The sequence below is a fragment of the Grus americana genome, chromosome 3, assembly GCF_028858705.1.
Source record: "Grus americana isolate bGruAme1 chromosome 3, bGruAme1.mat, whole genome shotgun sequence".
Taxonomy (NCBI): Eukaryota; Metazoa; Chordata; class Aves; order Gruiformes; family Gruidae; genus Grus; species Grus americana.
The window spans coordinates 73,688,413-73,697,883 of record NC_072854.1 but is presented as its reverse complement, the minus strand read 5'-3'; positions in this window follow the sequence as shown (position 1 = coordinate 73,697,883).

Genomic DNA, 9,471 nt, shown 5'->3' with positions numbered 1-9,471 from the left:
TTAGCCATCCTACTGTTAGCAGCCTTTGCAATCCTGCTGCCAGGAATCAAGTCTGTCTTGAACTCATTTCTCACTTCATCATGCTGTTTATCCATATCAGCATCCTGCCAAATTGAAGGCAGCTGAGATATTATTTCAATATCTAATCTTTAGATTTTGGAAAACTCTAGCCCAGCTCTAGCCAAAATGAATCCTCATAGGCCATTCAAACTTCCCAGTGTGCTTTTGATTGATATGAAGTGAGGAAAAGAGTCCCCATGAAGAATATTGGTAAGTTATGAATTCTCCAGAATGTCTTCTTCCTTATGTGTATTCTGCAGGCAGATCCAGGCTTCATCTGGTGTTGGCAAGGAACATCTACAACTGGATTCCCTGATAATGAAAAACATTATTTTTTTTCCTGCAAATATGACTGTTCTTCAGATATTCGTTTTTTGTTTTGTTTTGTTTTTTTTCCATGTATCATGAAGGGGAAGAAATAGTCACAGGAAATTTCCTTTAAGGACACATTCAAAACAACTGAAGAGGCACTCATTTTCAGAAAACCGTGTCACTTTCAGATCCATCTCGCACAAAAATCTGAAATGAAATCGAAGATCCATTTGCATCACTACCTTAACCTGGCAATTCAGTGCTCACTGCTGAATATCTTAGAATTCATCCCTTTTATCTGTTCCCATTTCCAGTCCCTTGTACCCTAGTGCCCAGACCATGCATCAGGATGTTACTGCCCCAAGGAGCTGCGGAGGAGCTCCGTCGGGAGGGCTGCAGCACCTGCAGCAGAAGTCGGTACGGTCGGTCTTTAACCAGGCACAAAGTCAAGCTGCTTCATGCTAGGTTAGGTTCTAGAGAAAAGCTTTGCAATGGAGCAGAGAGGGGCAAGGTGTGTGGCACTTTTCTCCATCTTAGGCTCCTTTAAGAGAACTTTTCTGTGGTGCTTTTCCTTTTTTTAAAGATTTTATTTTATGTATATGGGGCCCAAGAGTATTCAGCACTTGCAAGGAAGGCAAATGTCCCCAGCTCCAAATGGCTAAAGTATATACCTTAGCGAAGGGAGAATTTGCAATAGCAAAAGTTTTGATAGCAACTGAAAAATATGTATGTCACTATAGTAACAATGAAACGACTATGAGCACGAAGAAGTGGCAGTCACACACTCTCAGGAAATCATACGCCATTAGCAAGTAAATACATAATTGTTACACTGTTGAACAGAGTATTAAGGAAGTAATACATAAACAGATATTTAAAATTACAACAGCGTGTACATATGGGACATAGGGATCCACTTCTGAATTCAGTCTCTGAATTTTTTGGCTTTAGCTCTATTTTTGGCTTTAACTCTGTAACTGAGAAACTCAAACTCTTCATTTACAATGTCACTCCCCTAGCATCAGCTAGAAGTTTACTTCAGGTAATGCCACTGACTGACTGAAAGACTTGCATACATGTTATTAACCCTGCTCAAGCTTGTGGAAGGATTTGTGTGCATTGATAGAAATATGATTCATGTGTTATTTGCATTATAGCATATGTATTTTTTTCTTTTTCTCTGAAATTAGTGTCCCTATCACAAAACCTCCTGTGTGTCCCAGTTTCTTCAGGATGACTTTTGCCAGAATTTTATCCACATCTGTCTCTGTCAGTAACATTATTCAGCTCTGTGCACACAGGAGGCCATGCTCCCAACCCTGTTTAAATGCATAAGTTACTAGAGCATTCCTTATCATATAAAATAAGTCACCCAAAAAGAACACTTAGTTTTGCAAGCGCTGCTGAAAAAGTCCAATGCTCTCATGCTATAGATTGTCATGTTCAGTGCAACACAGTCTCCCATGGAGCTTCCCCTTTCACTGGCTTTTAGCTGTCGCTTTCCACTCTCATTTGCCCCATGGCAGCATTTAACAGGTTGTTTCATAACATATAAGCTGTGCTAATGGGACGCTTTCCATAGATTTTAATACTCCTGTGCTGAAAACAGTAGAAGGCAGGAGCTGAGGGCATAAACAGTCATTGAGACAAAATTAAGGAATTCTGTATTTATTTGTACCAGACAGGTAGTTATTAGTTCTGTAGGAATCAGCTTTATGAAGGCTGAATAATTATTTCCTCTAGCTGCTGCTTTGTTATTTTGCAGTTAATACCTTTTCGTCCTCATTCCCTCTTTTGTAATACACAAAGTCTCTTTTCTTATGTAATTTGTGATTACAGGCTAGTTGGCAAATTTTGGATAGATTTTAGATGATTGAGGCCTTTCGTATTCCATTTCAGAGCTTCCTGATTGACATTCAGGTTTTCATTTCCATCTATGCAACCATAACTTTTGTTTCTGCAGATGCGTTGTTTATCACCCAGTAGCTCACTGTGGCTTTGAAAAAGTCCATAGCATTTATTTTTATAAGATCAGAGTTGTGTTGTGTCAAAAATACTATATATATGAAAATGGGTAATATGTTATTCAGGAAGTGCTGTAATGACATCTGATCTGGTATTTCAATACAATGATTGTCTTAAAAAGAAATCTACAGCCTGAGATGCACGCTATGTCTTACAATAGGTTGGGATTACGTACAGTGTATAAAATCTAATATGTATGTAAAATGTTTGCAGAATTATCCACCTAATCCAAGCCAAAGATATTCAAATATTAAACTTCCATTGAAAAGATATTATTGGTCTAACGTCCTGATTTTCAAATCATTCCTTACAGTGGCAATTAGGACAGTGGATTTCAGTACTCCCAGTAATTAATCTTTAGTCTAAACTCCTTCTCTTGGAAGTTAATTGCATGTCTCGTCTCATCTCCCAAATGAGCAGAATTGTGTGAGAATGTGGTAACGTCTATCCCAGGCTGCAAACTGCTGAGCATGCCAGGAGGCGATGCACAGGATATTGATATTTATGCAGTCTAGGAGGCTGACACAGTTGGTTCACCTAGAAACAGGTTTATTTTTCATGTTTTGAAACTGCATGGCTATACTTAAAGTATTATGTGCATTTGCTTTCATAGAATAATGGTTAACAGAGAGGGCATGCCCCACTGTGCATAGATAAATTTCAATTCTTAGGGCTAGTCATTATTTGCTCCATTTAATATACAACTCTCTTTTATTACAATTACAATTATTTCTTAATTTCAAATTAGGTTACAGCTATGATCCATGAGAAAAAAACTGAACCCAATTTTTTGCTGTGTCTCCTGTCAATGTGTGAGAAGGAGCAATATGTGAAGCTATTTTTACAGAATGCTGCAAAGCCTTTGGAAATCTTTCCACCACAACAGGACATTCATCTGCCTCTGTACTCTTAAGCCAACGAGCCACAAAATGTTAATCCCTGAGAAGTTTGGCTTTGACGGTGTGTAAATATGAGAGATTTCAGAGGGTCCATTAAAGATTTCATCATAGCTTTTGAGTCTCTGTGGAAATTACTTCCACGATATGTGGGTGGGATGTTGGAGTTTTTGGAAAAACAAAGGAAACAAGCCAAGATATGTAGAGAGGCAATATCTCTTATTAAACCAGATTACTCTGTAGATCAGAAAGACCTAAATTTTATCTACCTTTTTTCCTACTTATTATCAATTTGCCTAATAAAAAGATATTTTCTGTCTACAAATCCTGTCTCATTATTTAATAGGAGGCAGTACAAAATCATCACATAGTTGGAACAGTGCTTCTCATCTGCTTTTTGTCTTAAATCCAGTACTGGTAAAATTTCTTTGTAGCCCTGAAGAGTGAAATAGTTTTCTATCAGGGAGAAGCAGTTTATACTCCTATGTACCTGTCCTGATTAACACGTCTCAGTGCGGAACAGAAGAGTTTGCTTAGCTGGACAGAATGAGAAGACAGTTCTAAGGGCAGTTCCAAGAAAAGCCATTTCTCTTGGTGTGCACATCTGTTCACTAGGAACTACATAGGAGAAATAGTTCAGTTCTTACCAGTTCTGTGGCAGTATTTTTCTTTTGCTCAGACAACCCTGGTCCTTTGATTGAACTTTTCCTGCCCAGGCTTCTGGGCAGGAAACCAGGTTTCTGTCAAAATATGGTTACAGGTAGCTACAGCAGATATCAGCTTTTCATGTAAATTATGTACAACATTTGATTGCCTCCTGGAGCTTTATTTTAAGAGTAACAAAATCACTGCAAACTCTGATACAGATGTTAGTTTCAGTGGCTTGTACCAGATTATTTTACATAATCTTTAGGCACAGGTTTGCCTTTTAAAAAGCTCCCATGTATAGGAATTAAGATCACCAAAAGCTCTTTTATTTAGAGAATGTCTTCTTAGAAGGAGTCCTATAGAACTGACCAATAATTAGTAAACCAGACAGTTAAGAGATTGCAGTTGTAAGGAAAAAAAAACCCAAACAAACAAAACCGAAACACAACTAAAACCAACAAAAAGCAAAGCCATAAATTCTAGGGGAAGATAATCCCCTTGATTTAAAGGTATTCTAACATTAATCACAAGAGGCACAGTTGTCATTGGTTATGCAATATAAAACTGCTCTTTTTGTTTCCTTTCACTCACTGTGGAAGTGGAGCACGAAGCAGTCACTTTGGTTTCTTCATCTGCGTTTTGAAATGCCTGATCGAACTGAAGAGATATGGGATGCTGTCTTTTCTCTACATCCTGGCAGTTGTGGTGGTGCTGTGCTGGTCTGTAAGCCTCCTTAGCAATTTCTTTCCAAGTCTGTCTACAAAAATTGTACTCTGCATTTCCAACAATGCAGTATGTACAATTTCAAGGATGAAATAAATATTTGCTGTGAATCTATTAACTACAGACTGCTTTCTGCATGCAGTAGGGAAAAGTCATCATTCAAGTACATAAACAACAATTTTCAAACAGGAGAAGGGGAGAAGGCAAGAAAATGCGAAAGGAAACAAATATTTTTCTTATTCATGTATGATGCAATGATTTCTCCACAAAAGAAAACAGCTTGCTTTGACACCTAATTTTCCATTTCTGCCTTCATTATAACATGAACATGATTAAAAGCAAGATTAAATATTTCAGAAAATGTATATCCAGGCAAGAAATAATTCTCTGTCTCAAGTGTATAAAATAACATCTGGGAGAATGAGACTAATTTTTATGCATGCACACAGGCACAACATGCTATATGGGAAATGTAAGCATGCTTTTCTCTTTATAGGAGAAATGCTCGTGTTTTCTAAGAAATTTAGAATGCCATCAGTGGAGGGGACCATATCTTGGAAAACAGTTAACCCTGAAAAGGATTCCCCATCATAATGGGGAAGCAATTCAACCTGAGTCCTTGTACAGTGCTGTGGAAAAGGCGATTGAGAACCTTGACCATGTGAAGAGGAGAATAATGAATAGCAGGAGACAGGCGGTTTTACTTTGGCAAGTGGCATTAGCAGGAGTGATACTCTTACACTACCTTCATCTCCTGAGCCCATACTTGAAGAGGGATTTTGAAAAATTTGAGATGGGAAATAGAAAGAAAAAAATGACGGAGTGCCTTATCTCACAGTTGCACAAGCACACGACGTTGGCACAAACCAGAGCGCTGGCTGAAAAGGGCAAGCCTACCCTTTCCAGACCTGTCGCCTCTGCGCTGTTTCCTCCCTTGATTCTCTTTCTTTTGGACCAGGCTATTTTCAGACCGATTCACCACCCAGCTGCACAAATACCAGGTAGGCAGAAAGGAGAAGGCAGCAGAGGGACAGGAGGTGGCCAGAACAGTCAGTCTGGTTGCTTGTGCTGGCTTTGCACTCTCAGGGGGCTAAGGCAGGAGAGAGAAAGGGCTGGGCACTTGAATTTGCTTAGCTTATCAGTAAAGCTGAAGTAATTTGATTAAGTTTCACGAAGTGGACACTGAGTATCAAAAGGTTCTTCAGTGCCTACAAAGAAACAGCACAGCTAAGAGCTGGTCAGTGACTCCTGTTCGGAAATTAGGACAGGAAACAAGAATTTAATGGTGAGGATGCTGAAAAAATAGAAGAAAAAATATCAAGAAACTGCTGGATGGTCTCTTTTCTGTTTGCAAATCAACAGTAATTGCTTTTCTGGAACACATAAAATACACACTCAAAGACACAAAGTGCCAGGTTCAATGGAGGGAGAAATAGGTGAAATGTAGTGGCCTGAGATATATAAGAGACAATAGCAGATGATCTAAGACCCCCTTCTGGCCTTAAGCTCAGTGAAATAAGACTCTGGCAAGCTATGCAGAGTTGCAAAAATCTTTTGCTTAGTTTACCAACGGCTGAGCATTGGTGCAAAAATAATTTGATTCTTATTTAATTTTTTTTTTCAAGCTGTTTATGAGCAAAAGTGAAATGAAAAGAACACGAGTGAAGCTGATGTGAGATACTGAAGAGATGGTGGATACTGGAGAGGGACAGGAAGGCTTTTCTGTGGATACCACAGTAACTGTGGATGGCATGTTTCAGACTCTATTTGATGAAGTTCCATTTGTTAGCGCTCAATGCTTTGGTAATAATTCCCTGGTCTGGTCTTTTTTTCTTTGGACTCACCCATATTTTTAACATTTTTTTTTTTGTATCTTGGTAGGTAGCAGAAGACTACACCAGCCCAGCCCTGAAATATAAGGCATCTATTTTGAAAAGGAGCAAATGCCTTGCCATAAATGTCTCCACCTGATTAATTTTTGTTAATCAGTGTCAGTATTGGTCATTTTGTGGCAAAAACCAATGTGACTTGGGTACTACTATTTCCTGTAGCACAGCAAATTGTGAATGGTATCGTGTCTGATATTATGATCATTAAGCCAGAAGTTAATGAAAATTCTTTGAGGCTTTAAGCTACTGTTTTTACAGGACTGTCTAACGCAGTGGGGCTTGATTTACAGCTGTCGATATATTTCCATTAGAGTTATGGAATGCTGTACAGAGAACAAATGGGTCTTATAAAAGAAGGTCATGGAGCTCCCAGGGGTCCCAAGAGCGTAGGTTGATAACCGCCCATCTATGTGATGATGCAGCTGAGTATAAGTCAATAAAACTAACGTTACAGTTTTCCTGTCTGCAGTATGGGGTACCTAGGCATTTTATTGCTTGACATGTAGAAAGTCTTACTAATAAAAGGATTGTCTTAAAATCATTCACAGTTTTATCTTCTCTTTAATAAAAATAAAGCACTAACAACTTGCCAATGGCAATGATAAAAGTTTTATTAACTACTGCAGCAGTAGGAAAAATAATGGCACCAGATTTAAAGCGTGAGTCAATTATGTGAGCTTTATAGCCATTTTACAAAATAAGCTGAACAATTTTGAGAGGGAAGACTTTATAATCCTAACTTTAAATATCTCTCTGTACTTTTAGCAAGGCTCTACTCTGTGAGTTTACAGTAAACTGTAGGGCAGCTGTGAGGAGTGCCTCAGTCAGCCCCTATCACCAGCACCCATCTGAAAATGTGGCTGTATCTGCATCTACCATTTGTCCATAAACTGAAGGTGAAGGTCTTTCTCTTAAACATTATATCTTCTGTTTTCTTGAGTCGCTAGAGAGTTTTGCAGCGGGGAGATGGGAATGCGCATTTTTCAAAATGGGCAAATCTGCCTTTTCTGTCATTAAGCATTCGTTTCTCAAACCGAAAAGGTTATCCCTTTTATCACTCAGGTTCAACGGATTTTTGCCACTGGCTCAGGTGTAGTCAACACGTAGCATAAATGAGATTAATTTACCTTCCTGTCCAATGTAGAGGATAACTTAGCGGTCTAGGCACCCTCCAGTTAATGAAGAGAGAGAAGCAACTCCAGGAGCCCATTTTCCACACAAAAAAGTATAAGATACACAAGTCAATGTCTGGAATGCTTTTGTCCTCTTTCTTGCCTATGAAGACAGACTGGCAACATCATCTAAATTTTATATGTTTGAACTCACCCAAGACAAACCCCACCTAAAGCACGTGTTTGGCACAGGAGACACGGAGGAGCACAGGGGATCCCATCAGGTCTCCAGACTCCCCCTCGGCGCAAATGGCGCATCAAAATAACCGCTTGAGTTTTGCACTGTCACCTGAAGTCCTGGCACACAGAAAACAAGGTGAATGTAAATGTACACTAAGACTACAATGATGTGACAATGCTCATTCATTCCTATACCCTCTCTACCAAATACAGGCTTCTAATGCTCTCTGTGGTTGTACTTGCTTTTCCAACAAGAAGAAATACTTTTGCTATCCAGACTCCATCCCCAATACTAGGCTGTTATTAATGAAAACACTTTCATTAATGGGAAATAAGATTAGATGAAATAAAAATTGATTTTTAACTGAAACTGTATGTTAGATTTTCACAACTGGTTTTTATTTTTTAGTAATCAATTTTTCCAATTATTTTTCCATTTCTCCACGTTCTGCTCTTTGTACCTACCACAAACTTCGCTTCAGTGAGTTTTTCCTGAATTTATATTATCAAAACTCGATGAGAATAAGGTTCCTAATCTAAGTGAGAACCAAGCTTTGTAAAATGCCAGCATATAGACTGGAAATTAACAAGTCATATTGGGCAATGCAGAAGAAATGCTTACACTTGCAGAAATTTGGTAAAACCCTAGATCACTGCCCAGAATTTGGGCTTGTTCAAAAGCAATTACAGATGTTTTTTTAAACTGAATATCCACATAACTTACAAGTCTTGATATTACATGCTTTCCTCAACTGCAGAATGGGTTTGAGTCACAAGCCTCAGATCTAACATAGAGGGCATGTAGGACATGCTCAACACTGCCATTCTCAGCACCGTGTTATATTTCCAGCTGTACCTGCAAGATCACTCCTGTGGGGCCTTGACCATTCCTGAGCGTCAAACTAGATGAAGATAGACGGTGGCTGTGCCACCAACCCTACTGCACATGCCACAGCTGTGAGTAGATGTGCAAAAAATCTGCCTGTAGGTGGGAGGTGCTGTTGAAACATTGGAAAGGGAGGTCACGTGATGGATGGACCTGTCTCTAATGGAACAGCCAGGACATCAGCTCAAATGTCAGCATGCTAATGAAACATCCATATATAGCACTGGTCTGATCCGTGGGGATCGTGTAACTGCATGCTGTCACTTACACAGGATCAGGGTGCTTTTGAGATAGGTCCTTTATCTCAGCTCAGCTAAATGCAGTGATAGATCAGATAGATGCTTGTCTATGATGTCTGGGATGCACATTTTAAGATGACAGAGTTTAATCAATTGTTTGGTTGCCATCTGATTTCGTGCTTCAGTAACTTGATTTATTGTAATAAGGAATAAAAATATTCCAGCAGTTAAAAGCTGGTAGAGCAGGGAGATGAGCCAAGAAGGGAACTTGTATCTGAGGACCACAGTACTATGCCTCAGAGGGTTTGCCTGTGCATAGGGAATTGCACGTGGGCAGATAAAGCTTTATTGAACCTTGTACTAGTGTTACGAAATAGGCAGAATCTTGGTCCAAAATAAGTAATGACATCTAACGGCTTTCTGTGGGTTCAGCTACTTCTT